This window comes from Panicum virgatum, chromosome 4K (genome assembly GCF_016808335.1).
Source record: "Panicum virgatum strain AP13 chromosome 4K, P.virgatum_v5, whole genome shotgun sequence".
Lineage (NCBI taxonomy): Eukaryota > Viridiplantae > Streptophyta > Magnoliopsida > Poales > Poaceae > Panicum > Panicum virgatum.
The window spans coordinates 16,427,082-16,443,320 of record NC_053139.1 but is presented as its reverse complement, the minus strand read 5'-3'; the positions used below and the strand labels follow the sequence as shown (position 1 = coordinate 16,443,320).

At 45.6% G+C, this 16,239-nt stretch overlaps 1 pseudogene; it reads right to left on the bottom strand.

Annotated features, from left to right (window-relative positions):
* Nucleotides 1-294: 294 nt before the first annotated feature.
* Nucleotides 295-16,076, bottom strand: LOC120703315 (annotated as a pseudogene).
* Between the last annotated feature and the right edge of the window lie 163 nt (nucleotides 16,077-16,239).

The window sequence follows — 16,239 nt, the reverse complement described above, 5'->3', positions numbered from 1 at the left end:
TTAAAATCCTTGGGATTTACACCATGCTCAACAAGATACTTGGCACTTGGCAGCAGGGCTGTCCTTGTGAATGCTCCCAGCTGGTGAAATATGATCTGTTGTTACACTATCACCAAAGCTCATCAGGCAGTAAGCATCCTTTATACTATGAGGTCCAGGTGGAGTTCTACTCATTCCTTTAAAGAAACGCGGCTCACGAATGTAGCTTGATTTTGGATCCCAACTGTATACACCCGCAGTTGGAACTTTCAGCTTGTTCCACATGGGATTACCATTTGTGATTGCCTCGTAGGAACTTCCGAATAAGAATGATGCCTTGGCCAGCTCTACACTACTTAAGAGGACAGAGCTATACCCAACGATGCATCCCCCCTTGCCCTTACGGTAAGATTGTCACAAGCTAGAGTTTCTAATTATTCAGCCAAGACCAGAGCCATATGGTATTGTGGTTGCACTGTTTTCTTGGGTGGTTCTCCATGTTCCAATTAACACATATGATCTTGATTAACAACATTAAGCCATCATGAACATGAATTAAAACAAATATAGCATTAACCAACCATAACCAAAGTATAGCAACTAGCATAGCTACCCAACATGAAATTAAACCCAAGTTGATCAAGGATAAAGGTAAACAAAGCTAGGCACATCCTTAGTTCGGTTCCCATCATATTATAGACACATGCATGTACATAAAAGTAAATGTGATTGATTTGGTGATTTCATGGGTCAAAAGCATGATCAAGGGTCCACTTGCCTTCCTCAAACTGCTGCTGGTCCGATCCTTCGAAGCCTTGATCTTGATGTTGCTCCTCGAACTGCGGATCGTCTATCGCACCAAACACGCACATACAAGCAAACAAGTACAAACAATAAGAAACAGTACGCCAAAAAATATAAACAGTACAAAAAGAGGTTACTAAATTATTGTACACGTTGCAACGATCGCGTGGGCGTAAGAATCGTCAAAAACGGATTTTAAACGAGAAAGTTATGGCTAAAACATTATTAAACCTTATACTCAGGGGTTAAAACATAAAAGAAAAGGGCTATTTTGTAAAATCTTTTCAACTGCGTAGGACGGCGGGTTTATTTTGGAAAAATAGAGGGGCTTATGTGCAAAACTGACACTGTTGACCGGTATGGGTTTCTTTGACTTGGGTTAGATCTAATCTGGGCCGACGGATCGAGATCGGACGGCTTAGAGCGGCTCCGGCGGTGCGGGCGGCGGCGCAGGCGGCGGCGCGTGGCGGCGGGATGGCCGGACTTGGCCGGGACGGCCATCCGGGGCTCGATTCGAGCACATCAAGCACTGGAGGCAAAAGCGCGACTTCGCGAACCGATCTAGGGCATCGGCGCAGAGCCTAGGCGAGCGGAGCGGGCTTGCGGCGGCGAGCAGGCCCGGCGGAACTCCGGCGAGCTAGCGCGGGCGAAGCAGAGCGAGAGAGCGGGGGAAAACAGGCCCGCGCGCTTCACTACATCGGCGCGAAACTCCAGGAGGGCTTGACGTCGACGGGAAGACGGCGGAACGGTGGCATCGCGGAGAGCTCCGAGCTCCCAACAACGGCGGCGGCGCTTGCTAGGGTTTCGCGAGGCAGGAGGCGGCGGCTTCGGGGTAGGGTTCAAGGGGGCGCGGGGCTGGTTTATATAGGGGCGGACTCGGGCCCTTGGCGTGCGGGCCATGAAGGCCGCGGCAGGGCTCGGGCGGCGCTCGGACTCGGGGAGAGTCCCGGCCCGTCTCGAGCTCGGGGATGATGGGCGGGTCCCCCGCATCAGAGAGAGGAGGGGAGGGAGGTGAAGCGGGCCGGGCTGGGAAAAAAAAGGGGAAACGGGCCGGCGGGGCTTCCTAGGCTGCGGGAGAAAAAGAAAAAGAGAGAGTTGGGCTGGGCTGAAAGAGGGGAGAAAGAGAAAAGGTTTTGTATTTTTCTGAAACGGTTCAAACTCTTTCAATTCAAATTCAAACACAAAGATTCGAATTTAAATTGAACGCCAAACAAATAAAAGATGCAAAGCAGCATGAGATGCACAAACCTATTTTCCTTATATTTATTTTATGGCTAAGTATTTTATTTAATTCCCGATAAATGCTCTAAACTCAGAAGAAATTAAATAAAACCTTATCGAACCTGCAACAAATCTAATTAAAAGGAATCTCGTCCTCGAGATTCGGCTGGGCTAGTAAAGAGCTGAGGGAATTCTGCCTGTTACTCTTCTCTTTCCCAAGTTGCCTCATCCTCTGCATGATGACTCCACTGAACCTTACACATCCGTATCCTCTTACTCCGAGTAATTCTCTCTAGTGTGTCCAAAATTTTATTCGGATACTCGGTATAAGTCAGATCATCTTGCACATTCAGTTCTTCCAGTGGCAATTCCTCCTCTGGCACCCTCAAACACTTTTTCAACGGCGATATATGGAACACGTTGTGTACATCGGACAACCGGGCCGGTAGCTCTAACTCATATGCTACTTCACCCTTCCGGGCCAAGATCTTGAATGGTCCGATGTAACGAGGTGATAACTTTCCCTTAACCTTGAACCTGCAAACCTCTGATAGGTGACACTTTGAGATACACATAATCTCCTTCTTCAAAAGTCAACTCTCTACGACGAGTGTCTGCATAACTCTTCTGCCTCGACTGTGCCACTTTCAGATTCTCTCTGACAACTTGCACCTGTCGTTCGACCTCTTTAATGATCTCAGGGCCGAACAACTGGCTTTCTCCGGTCTCACACCAATACAACGGAGTCCTGCACTTTCTACCATACAATGTCTCAAACGGTGCCATCTTCAAGTACGAAAACTCCGCATATGGCAAGCTCTTATCCCAACTGCCTCCATGCTTTAGAGCGCAGGCTTTGAGCATATCCTCAAACACTTGATTGGTCCTTTCTGTCTGTCCATCCGTCTGCGGGTGATAAGCTGAGCTAAAATTCAGCTTCGTATCCATTGACTCATGCAATTTCTGCCAAAACCGAGATGTGAATTGAGTACCTCTGTCAGACACAATCTTCTTAGGTACCCCATGTAGACAGACAATCCTGGATATATACAACTCTGCCAATTTGGCTCCTGTATAAGTAGTCTTTACTGGGATGAAGTGAGCTACCTTTGTCAAACTATCCACGATAACCCATATGGAATCATAGCCATCCTTTGTACGTGGTAACCCCACAATGAAATCCATGCCAATTTCTTCCCATTTCCATTCTGGTATTTTCAACGGTTGCAACAAACTGACTGACCTCTGATGTTCTGCCTTGACTCTCTGACACACATCACATATAGCAACATGAGCTGCAACATCACGCTTCATGCCATACCGCCAATATCTTTCTTTCAAATCCTGGTACATCTTGGTACTGCCTGGGTGAATCGAGTATGCTGAATCATGGGCTTCATTTAGAATCTTCTCTCGCAAATGATCCACCTCTGGCACACATATCCTATTTCTGAACCACACAGTTCCCTGTTCATCCTCAGTGAAATCAGGCGCCTTGCCTCTTTCTATCAACTCCTTGATCTCCTTGATCTTGTCATCCTCAAGCTGACCCTTCCGTATCTCTTGCTCAAGAGTCGGCTCGACTTCTATAGTGATCCCTTCAGTATGACCCACAAATCCAAGGTTGAGTTTCTCAAATTCCCAACACAACTCCTGTGGCATTTGACTGACCCTAGCCATAATGGCATAGCTCTTGCGACTCAAAGCATCGGCAACCACGTTGGCCTTTCCCGGATGGTAATGTATCTCTAGGTCATAATCCTTTATGAGCTCTAACCATCTTCTGTCTCAGGTTGAGGTCATTCTGAGTAAAGATGTACTTCAAACTCTTGTGATCAGTATATATCTGACATCGGTGTCCCAACAGGTAAGGCCTCCATATCTTCAAAGCATGTATCACGGCTGCCAATTCCAAGTCGTGAGTGGGGTAATTCTGTTCATGCTTCCTCAACTGACGAGACGCAAAAGCAATCACATGTCCCCCTTGCATCAACACACAACCTAGCCCTTGCCGGGATGCATCACAATATATATCGAAGCTCTTGTGAATATCTGGCATAGCCAACACTGGTGCTGTAGTCAACCGTCTTCTCAACTCCTCAAAACTGGCTTTGCACTCATCTGACCATACAAACTCTTTTCCTTTCTCCAGTAGTGAGGTAAGGGGTTTCACTATCTTGGAGAAGCCTTCTATAAATCTTCTGTAGTAGCCTGCAAGTCCCAAGAAACTCTGAATCTCTGACACTGTCTGAGGTGGTTCCCACTTCAACACATCTCTAACCTTCTCTGGATCAACAACAATCCCTCCATTGGTGATGACGTGCCCAAGAAATGACACCTCATCTAACCAGAACTCGCACTTGCTAAACTTAGCATACAGCTGATTCTCCCTGAGCTTCTGCAAAACAAGCCTTAGATGTTCCTCATGTTCTTCCTCATTCTTGGAGTACACTAATATATCATCGATGAATACCACTACGAACTTGTCGAGATACTCCATAAACACCTTGTTCATCAAATACATGAAGTAAGCTGAAGCATTGGTCAACCCGAATGACATCACTGTATACTCATAGAGTCCATATCTTGTAGTGAAGGCAGTCTTGGGAATATCTGATGGCCGTATCCTGAGCTGATGATACCCGGACCTTAAGTCAATCTTGGAGAATACCTTGGCTCCTCTCAACTGATCAAACAAATCTTCTATACGAGGCAAAGGATACTTGTTCTTAATAGTGATTTCATTCAGTGACCTGTAGTCTACACACATCCTTTGTGTACCATCATTCTTCTCAACAAAGATCACTAGAGCTCCCCAAGGTGAAGAGCTAGGACGAATGAACTTCTTATCCAATAACTCTTTTAACTGTGCCTTAAGTTCTTCTAACTCACCAACAGACATTCTATATGGCCTCTTAGCAATGGGTGCAGTACTAGGTAAGAGACCTATGATAAATTCAATGTCGCGTTCAGGTGGCATACCTGGCAAATCATCAGGGAAGACATCTGGATATTCACACACCACTCTGATATCTCCAATGGAATTGCGTTGCAGTTGATTCACTGTACAGTCAGTAGCGGCTGGAACGGTCGCCACAAACTCAAACCTTTCACCTTCTGAGCTAGTGAGGAGCACTGATCTCTTGGCACATTGAATGACAGCATCATACTTGGTCAACCATCCCATTCCAAGAATGATGTTGATACCACTAGACTCAAGAACTATCGGATTTGCCACAAAATCTCTGCCCATGATCTGTATTCTAACCCCAAAACACCGATACATAGCCTTCATATTTCCCCCAGGTGAATTTACTAGCATGGTTCTAGGCATAGTGCAAAGGGGAATAGAATATTTGGGTACGAACTGAGCAGATATAAAAGAATGCGTTGCTCCAGAATCGAATAAAACTGATGCAGGAGCTGAGTTGACTAGGAACATACCGAACACAACGTCCTGTGCCTCCTGAGTGGACTCCGCGGCTACATGGTTTACCCTCCCATGAACGTAGTTTTGCTGTCCTTTGTTGCTCTGTGGGGTCTGGTTGTTGTTCCTCGGTTGCTGCTGCTGCTGTTGCTGTTGAGGAGTCTGCCTCTGCCCACTGGTGTTGGACTGAGCTGGAGTGTTCTGGGGATTATTGGGGCAATGGCTCGCATAGTGACCATGTCTACCACACCTGAAACACACGATGACCCCAGTAGGGGTTGTGTTATTGTTCCTCACAGGAGTGCCTGCAAGGGTGTTCTGGCGGTTCTGCTGAGGGGTGGTGCGTTGAGCTTACTGCTAATTCTGCTGGTTCTGCTGAGCTGGGCACTGGTGTTGATACTGATTCTGCCCAAAACTGACATTCTGTCCTCCTGGGCGGTACTGGTTTCCTTGCGGGGGCCCAAAGCGAGGGCGCGAGCTGCTGGACTAGCCTTGTGACTCGAACTTCCGCTTCTACTCGCCCATCTCCTTGCGAGCATTCTCCACTGAGATGGCATTGTCTATCAGCTTCTGGAAGCTATCAAAGGTATGCACCAGCAACTAATACCTGATAGGTGCATTCAACCCTAGCCTGAATTGGTCTTGCTTCTGTCCATCTGTGGCCACATCTGCGGGGGCATAGCGGGACAGCTGGATGAACTTGTCCCGATACTCGCTCACGGACATCCCTCCTTGCTTTAGAGCTAGGAACTCCTGCCTCTTGAGTTTCATTACGCCCTCGGGTATGTGGTGCTCCCTGAATTGCGGCACGGCTGACTGCGGCACGGTAGGTCGCCAGGGGTGTGGAGGAGTCGTGCGCGGAGACAGTCCTCATGCCTCGGGGCCCATTATTCACCCTAATGTGGACCCGGGTGATGTAGTAGTCGCCGAGCGCAGGGTCTTCATAGTGCCATGTCTCATACATGGGAGCCACGGGGTTGTGAAGCTCCTCCAGCACGTCCCGTAGCAGTAGGGGGAAGTGACCCTCCTCGTTGAACGAGGTGTAGACGCAGTACGGTGCCCTTTCTTCCGGCGGGCCGTCATCCTGATCATCTTCATCATCATCCTCGTCGTCTGGGTCCTCTGGGTCTTCCGGGTCTCCTCCAGCTGATGCAGGTGCTGGAGCTGCTGGAGCAGGAGATGCAGGTGGTGGTGCTGGGACTTCATCCTCTGACATCTCCAGGGGCTCCTCCTCTGCATCAGAGTCTTCCCACATGCCTCCTCCATAGTAGCCCTCGTACTGGATGTCACCGTTATCCTCTTGTCCTTCTCCAGCGACGGCGGCTACTGGAACCTGAGTTTCGAAATAGGCCAGTGGCGGGCCTAAATCGTGTGCTGGCGTCGGCGATGGTAGAAATGGTTGTATGTTTCCGTCCGCATCGACTTCCCGGATGTTGACGTCTTGGTCCTCTGCGAAGAAGTAATCCCTCCCGGGTACTTCCTCGACCTCTTCCTCCGGGTACTTCCTCGACCTCTTCTTCCGGCTGAGCTGGTACTGGAGCAGACGTTGGGGCAGGTACTGGCTCAGCGGGTGCTGGATCGGTACGACGGGGGAAGACACGACCTCCAGTACTCTTGCGGGCAGTCTGCTTGGTTCTGGCCATCTGATGAACATGATAGAAAGGTTTTGGTTAGACATACTTGAAAGAAAGACAAGTATGCGATCAAAGATGAGATAAAAGCTATCAATAAGGATTAAGCAAACAAGCATGAAAGAGCATGGTTGCTAAGCAAGATAGACCTTAATTTTCGACCATTTCTATCTAGGCTAACGTCCTACAGTTAACACCGCTCTGATACCACTTCTGTCACACCCGGTTTATAAAGGCAAACCGAATGCATGTCATATGTGCGCCAGGATTAGTTTACACATATACGATTGACAATAAAGTAAATATCACAACGAGTGCAAGCGTAAAGAGAGTATTAAAGACTTAAATACAAAACCGAATGTCTTAAGCGAATAAATAAACGTCTATAGAGTAGCAGCGGAATCTTCTTCAACACAGGCAGATGACTGGGAGACATACGCCTAGAAATCCTCGAAGTCTTCTGGATACTCCGGACAATTTTGGTTGTGGTCTGAGCAGCACGTATGCAAGAGTGAGTACACTTATGGTTGGTACTCAACAAGTGGTAGTGAAATAACTATAATATACATGCAAGGCTAATTCAAGGAATAACTGACACGGTTTAACTGCACTCAGCACTTTTAGTTGATCATGTTTTATTAGCAAGAATTAACTAGACATAAGTATATACCATTAAACCCACAAGATAAGCATATATGAAAATAAACAACGTAACCATAAGTAAGAACATCGATTTAGATCAACTTCAAGTTCAATTATCATGTGAGGGTCCAAGCCGCTCGTGACCGTGAGCACGGTTGATATATCAGTTTTACACTCTGCAGAGGTTGTACACTTTCACCACAATTCGCATAAAAGTTAAAAGAACTTTAAACCCAACCATGCAAGTGCGGGCCAAGCACCATATCACACTTTCTTAGGTATGACTGCATAGGGACGCTACGAGGCCTTTACAAAAATTCCCTAACCCATGACAATCTGCTAAGATTTCAAGGCAAAGCGGCCATACCACTTCCTAATAAGAGTGACGCCTTGGCCAGGTCTACACTACTTAAGAGGACAGAGCTATAGACAAAGATGCATCCCTTCTTGCCCTTTCGGTAAGATTGTCACAAGCTAGAGTTTCCAATTATTCAGCCAAGACCAGAGCCATATAGTATTGTGGTTGCACTGTTTTCTTGGGTGGTTCTCCATGTTCCAATTAACACATATGATCTTGATTAACAACATTAAGCCATCATGAATATGAAGTAAAACAAGTATAGCATTAACCAACCATAACCAAAGTATAGCAACTAGCATAGCTACCCAACATGAAATTAAACCCAAGTTGATCAAGGATAAAGGTAAACAAAGCTAGGCACATCCTTAGTTCGGTTCCCATCATATTATAGACACATGCATGTACATAAAAGTAAATGTGATTGATTTGGTGATTTCATGGGTCAAAAGCATGATCAAGGATCCACTTGCCTTCCTCAAACTGCTGCTGGTCCGGTCCTTCAAAGCCTTGATCTTGATGTTGCTCCTTGAATTGCGGATCGTCTATCGCACCAAACACGCACATACAAGCAAATAAGTACAAACAATAAGAAACAGTACACCAAAAAATATAAACAGTACAAAACGAGGTTAATTGCGTTGTACACGTTGCAACGATCGCGTGGGCGCAAGAATCGTCAAAAACGGATTTTAAACGAGAAAGTTATGGCTAAAACATGGTTTAAGAGCTAAAACATAATTAAACCTTATACTCAGGGGTTAAAACATAAAAGAAAAGGGCTATTTTGCAAAATCTTTTCAACTGTGTAGGACGGCGGGTTTATTTTGGAAAAACAGAGGGGCTTATGTGCAAAACTAACATTGTTGACCGGTATGGGTTTCTTTGACTTGGGTTAGATCTAATCTGGGCCGACGGATCGAGATCGGACGGCACAGAGCGGCTCAGGCGGTGCAGGCGGCGGCGTAGAGCACCGGCGGCGAGATTAGATGGCGGCGCGCGGCGGCGGGATGGCCGGACTTGGCTGGAACGGCCGTCCGGGGCTCGATTCGAGCACAGCAAAAACTGGAGGCACGAGCGCGACTTCGCGAACCGATCTAGGGCATCGGCGCAGAGCCTAGGCGAGTGGAGCGGGCTTGTGGCGGCGAGCAGGCCCGGCGGAACTCCGGCAAGCTAGCGCGGGCGAAGCAGAGCGAGAGAGCAGGGGAAAACAGGCCCGCGCGCTTCACTACCTCGGCGCGAAACTCCTGGAGGGCTTGACGTCGACGGGAAGACAGCGGAGTGGCGGCGTCGCGGAGAGCTCCGAGCTCCCAACAATGGCGGCGGCGCTTGCTAGGGTTTCGCGAGGCAGAAGGCGGCGGCTTCGGGGTAGGGTTCAAGGGGGCGCGGGGCGGGTTTATATAGGGGCGGACTCGGGCCCTTGGCGTGCGGGCCACGAAGGCCGCGGCAGGGCGCGGGCGGCGCTCGGACTCGGGGAGAGTCCCGGCCCATCCCGAGCTCGGGGATGACGGGCGGGTCCCCCGCGTCAGAGAGAGAAGGAGGGGAGGGAGGTGAAGCGGGCCGGGCTGGGGAAAAGAAAGGGGAAACAGGCCGGCAGGGCTTCCTGGGCTGCGGGAGAAAAAGAAAAAGAGAGAGCTGGGCTGGGCTGAAAGAGGGGAGAAAGAGAAAAGCTTTTGCATTTTTCTGAAACAGTTCAAACTCTTTGAATTCAAATTCAAACACAAAGATTCGAATTTAAATTGAACGCCAAACAAATAAAAGATGCAAAGCAGCATGAGATGCACAAACCTATTTTCCTTATATTTATTTTATGGCTAAGTATTTTATTTAATTCCCGATAAATGCTCTAAACTCAGAAGAAATTAAATAAAACCTTATCGAACCTGCAACAAATCTAATTAAACTTATTTAGGTTTCTGATTTGAAATTACAGGTGTTACAGACAAAACATGTAAAAAGATCATACCATTTTCTGTTATTGCATCAGCAACACTAGCATCAAGATCTCCTGAGTTGCCAATACAAGTGGTGCAGCCATACCCCACCAAATTAAAACCTAGGTCGCTCAAGTATTTCAGCAAACCACTGTACCATATAATCATTGCATCCACTTCTATTAAGTTAAGGAATTTCTAGATAAAAAGAGCAAAGAAGAAATTGCATCAGCTATTTTGAGTGAATTTGTAAAAGGGAAACCTCCTAAGCAGATATTTGGTAACAACTCCTGATCCTGGTGCAAGACTTGTTTTAATCCATGGTTTGAGACCTGGCCAAACAAATTTACTAGTTGGTATGTATCCCAGCAGAGATAGGACCTCAGGAATGTGGGCAATTCAATTGATTATCGAACAAAGATGCATAATTATATCAAGTACTGACCTCAAGGCCCAACTCACAAGCTTTCCTTGCAACCAAACCAACCCAGAAGTTATCATGACAGTAGGGTTAGATGTGTTTGTGCAGCTTGTGATAGCAGCTATCACAATGCTTCCATGTTTAATCTCTGCAGTTTGCCCATGGAAATCAAACTTCACAACTTTCTCCTGCAAATCCTTTGGGATACCATAACCCTGAAACAGAGAACATGATCTTTTCAACATCAACTAAAACAAAAAATCTTTATAAAAAGGTTAAAGGACCTTCAACCTGTGGACAAAAGTTTGGTTACACTGACTCCAAAGGGAGAAACACAACATATAATGTATACTCATAAAAATGGAGCTAGATTTTAACTTCAATTATGCCAAGCTATATTCCATTTCTTACAAGTTTTTGTGAATATGAACATAAAAATATATTGAACTCCAGGGGTAGATTACTGATTGGAAAGGCAGTACAAAAGGCATAATTTTGACCTAACAGAAGTAAACATTAAACTTATATGTTGGCATTGATACCAGCCAGTAGCCCATGCATTGGAATTGATTTTTCATAGAAAGTATAAGTTTTAGGCTCCAAAGATTGAGCTAATCATGTTTACAAATATTATTTTCTTAAAAATTAAATATATAATTCAGACACATTTGATCAAGCCGACCAGCAAGCCTGTTAGCTAGCTAGATATTACCAAGGCTTTTGACTCAGTCTCCTGGCCCTTTCTCTTGGAGGTGTTGCAAAGGTTGGGGTTTGGTCCCATCTGGTGTGACATTATTAGCAGACTATTAGCCACCTCTTCAACCCAAATTCTCTTGAATGGCTGCCCTGGGGAAAGAATTGCTCTTCGTCGGGGTCTGAGACAAGGAGACCCGCTATCCCCAATGCTCTTCATCTTGGTCATGGATGTCTTGTGCAGATTAATTGAGAAAGCATCTGAAGAAGAACTCCTCCAGCCTCTGGCTCGTAGAGCGCTGCAACATCGTATCTCCCTCTATGCTGATGATGTGGTAATTTTCCTACAACCATCCGCTAGTGATATCAGAATCACCCTTGACATCCTGCAACTGTTTGGGGAAGCTTCTGGGCTCAAGACAAATGTACAAAAGAGTAGCGTTCACCCCATCCAATGCTCGGAGGAACAAACAATGATATTGCAGAATCATATTCCCTGCCAGATCTCAGAATTCCCCTGCAAATATCTTGGAGTACCATTATCCCCCCACAAACTAACTAATGCACAGGTTCAGCCCATTGTTGATAGGATTGCTGACAGGCTTCCTGGCTGGAAAGCTGATCTTCTCACAAGAGTTGGTAGATGCACTCTGGTCCAATTTGTGCTAACTTCTATGATGGTCTATCTGCTGCTAGCAGTGGACCTTCCTGCTCGGGCGCTGAAATCCATTGACAAGATTAGAAGAGGTTTCCTTTGGAAGGGGAGGAGAGATGTGAGAGGAGGACACTGCCTCGTTGCTTGGCCCAAAGTCACCAGACCATGGTTTCTTGGTGGGTTAGGCATCTCTCACCTCTAGCACCTAGGATGGTCACTAAGACTGAGATGGCTCTAGCTACAAAAAACTGAACTTGACAAAACATGGGCCTTCCTGCCTGTCAAAGCTCAACATCAAGTGCAAGCATTTTTTGATGCAGCTATTGTAACTGTAGTAGGAAATGGCAAGAACACAATATTTTGGAAGGATAGGTGGTTGACTGATCAGAGTCTAGAAACTCACTACCCACACCTGTTCAATGCTGTGACTGCTAGAGGAAGAAAAAGGAAAGTATCTGATGCTCTTGAAAACAGAAGTTGGATCTTGGATATAAAAGGAGCTCTTACACTGGAAGTCCTCGCTGAATACTTGCAGCTTTGGGACCTCCTAGAGGGAGTTGAGCTGCAATCAGAGATTGAGGACACTCACATTTGGAGTTTCTCCGCCTCGGGCAATTTCACTACAAAGTCTGCATATGAAGCTCTCTTCATTGGATCTATTCATTTTGAACCTTGGGAAAGAATCTGAAAAACCTGGGTTCCTAGCAAATGCAAATTCTTCCTTTGGACAGTGGCCCACAAGAAATGCTGGACAGCTGACAGATTGGCAAGAAAGGGACTAGACCACCCGGCCTCCTGCCCCCTTTGTGCTCAAGCAGGGGAAACAATTGATCATCTTTTAGTAACTTGTGTATTCAGTCGGCAAATCTGGTTCACTGTCTTACAAGACCTTGGCCTGGAAACACTGGCACCACAGGTTGTGGACATGTCCTTTGTGGAATGGTGGGCTGCTGCGAGCAGCAGGGTTACTGGGCAAAATCAGAAAGGCCTCAATTCCATTATCACCCTAGTTTCATGGTCCTTGTGGAATCATCGCAACCGTTGTGTGTTCGATGGAATTTCTCCTATTCTGGCATATGTTGCTGCATCAATCAAAGAGAAGGCGAGACAATGGTCTATTGCTGGAGCTCGAGGAATCTCTCATCTCCTCGCCCCAGCAGTTGCTGTCACCTAGGTGATACGGGTCTTGGTTGTTTGGTCTAGCCTGTTTCTTTTTTCTTGTAATAGTTGACTAGCGTAGTTACAGGCCCTTTTTTCTGTAACTCTTTGGGGCTCTTTTCCCTTTATTCTTCTTAATATATTGATACGCAGCTCTCCTGCGTGTTCGAGAAAAAAATAATTCAGACACAGAAATTAAATAAGTAAAACATGGAAGGTCATCTATGTATTCTCAGGCACACATAAGTAGATGAAAACATATTGTGTTTGTTTTATAGATCATCATTACACATAAGATCCTTATGTGAAACCAACGACCAGTACCACCATGTTTTTTTATAGAAGTGAAGATATTATGTCACAATTCACTACTTAAACCCTTGTGAATTGTAACAGAATTCAACATATAATCTAGTGATCAAGAAGTACTCCCTCCAGTCAGGATTAGTTCACATTTAGAAGAGCCAAAAAGGATTAACTTCAGGCCAATTTGACCGTCTGAAATGTCAACTAATTTTGACTGGAGAAGTATTTAAATTAGCACACAGTAATCAGGAAAGTTGGCAGTGTGTTGTTGATTTCCGTACCTTGAAACCAACTTTGTTGGCCAGACATGCCTGCCAGTCTGTTTTCATGTCCTTTAAAGGGACTCGGTCATGAGGTCTGCAATTGTAGAGCTTTGCATTAGAACTGTATATGCGAATTAAAGAAACCACATAGTAACTGCAGAAATTACCTCTTTGGACCTGAAACACATGGCTCAACATTTCTCAGATCCAGTTCTAGGCATGATGAGTACATACGTTCTATTTGTGGCTGATAAATTATAATCCAATAGGAGATCAAAAATCGTCCCTTGTGTTCATGGAGAAGGTTGAAGAATTAAACTTACTTCATCATGATCCACAAACATTTTGTTTGCACGCAGGTAGGCTTCTATTATTGATACCTAACATTTGAATATTATTAATTTATTAATACCAAACAAGAATATAGTATCACATAATGTTCTCACTACACAATATGTCATTAACAATCAGCACAACATTGAAGTATCTATTTGTAAATCTCCATTACACAAGGTTATGAAGTAGATGCTGCATAGTTACAGAATAGAAATATAACATGATACTCACAGTTTCGTCGTTTCTTCCTGTCATTTTGAGATATTCTAAGCTAATATGGTCAACTGGAAAGAAACCAGCAGTCGCTCCATACTCTTGTGCCATATTTGCTATAGTTGCTCTATCAGCTAATGCAAGTTCTGCCAGACCTCTGCCTACATTGAGATTGTTAGAAGGTTGCAAGGCAAAAAAAAAAGAATGAAAAAATTTATAGATGCTCTCAGAATTAATACCATAGAACTCAACAAACTTTCCAACAACACCATGTTTTCGCAGCATTTGGGTAACTGTTAGAACTAGATCCGTTGCTGTGACCCCATTCCTTAGTATTCCATATAGCTTGAATCCCACAACACCAGGCAATACCATGCTCATCGGCTGATCACATATGCAAGAAAAAATGAATAATAAGTTGGCAGGTAACATAGTGAGCATGTTACAAGACAAAATGAATAACAAGATGACAGACAACTTAGTTGTAAAATATTTCATCATTTACCTGACCAAGCATAGCTGCCTCGGCATCAATTCCTCCAACTCCCCAACCAAGAATTCCAAGTCCATTAATCATTGTAGTGCGAGAATCAGTCCCCACAACACTATCAGGATAAAGTAGGCCATTTGTGTTAAAAACAACTCTCCCAAGATACTCAAGATTTACCTACACTAGATAGCAAGAAATGATCACAAATGAATTTGAATGATTAAATCATGGACATTGACTTTTACCTGATGAACAATGCCAGAGCCAGGAGGTATGATAAGCATGTTGTGAAATGCAGTAGACCCCCATTTGAGACAGGCAAACCGCTCCTTGTTCCTCTCAAACTCCAGTTCCATGTTGGCCTGTACTGCACTTTCCGACCTCACCACATCGGCAGTCACTGAGTGATCAATTACAAGGTCGGCCGGAACCTGAACGCACAAGTGCAGAACTAAGTATTACTATACAAAGAAAAATTGGATTCTTGCCAGAAAAAAAAAAGATAAGACAAGACATACCATTGGATTAATCTTATCAGGATCATCACCTAATCGGCACATTTCATCCCGCATGCTTGCAAAGTCAACAAGGACTGGTACACCGGTGAAATCCTAATTTCAGGATATCATTACAAAACCCTGCACATGGAGTAGATTTCTATATGGGAATCAAATATGATGTTCAAGACATGTATGTATACCTGCAGAATCACACGCCCAGGCTTGAATGGTATCTCAACTTGCTCGTCTGACGTCTTCTCCCAGTCCATGATCTTCTCGACATCATCCTTTGTTATTTGGAACCCATCACAGTTGCGTATTGCAGATTCGAGGAGCACTAGGACTGTGTATGGCAATTTGTCTGGAAAGCGACAACCAAGCACTGGGTCTGTCAGGGGTCATCCTTTCAGATGTACGCAGCATTGTCTTTACTTCATGGAAGCAACGACTGAAGGACTACTATTGTGTACCATTCCTTCATCACTACTTTGCATGCTTCCCGAGGCACACAAAATGCAGCTTTGCATATTGCAATACCAGATGGATTGACTGAACTATGCGACTGGTTGTGACCAAAGAATGATTTCGATTTGGGATGTTAGATTACCGATTCGCTCGTCTTCGAGCGCAGCGAGGCTGTAGTAGCTGCCGTAGCTGCCACCGTCGCCACTTGCGAGGCTTGTCAAGGCGAAGCTAAATGGATTGCCCTTTGAATCTGCAAACAATGAGAACTGAGATCATGCTGTACCTGCAAAGCTTAAGTTGAAAAAAAAATGTCCCATCGTCGAGAGAAATTGAACCAAAATCAACTGCGACCGCACCCATTATTGCTCGAACCGACGAGCGGAGCGAAGCAGCGGTACGAGCGGCGCGAGTCTCCTCCGAAGCCGGCTCGCATTTGGCGCCTATGCGGCAGCACACGCGCGAGGCTGAGGAGGAAGAGGAGATGGGGAGAGGTGCCCGCGGCGGTGGTGTCGTCGTGGCGATGCTAGGGGACGCCGCGCCGCGCCCTTCGTCTGGCCTCGCGGCGCCCCCACCCCACCAATCCCGGGCTCCTATATGTGTACCGGAAGGGATAACCAACATAACTATAAAGCCCAATAAAACTATTTCGGCCCACGAACGACATTCCCACCCCAAGCACCGTCAGTTTCCGTTCTGTTCCGTTACATGCGCGCTAGACTTTTTTGTTGTCATGTTATATCATC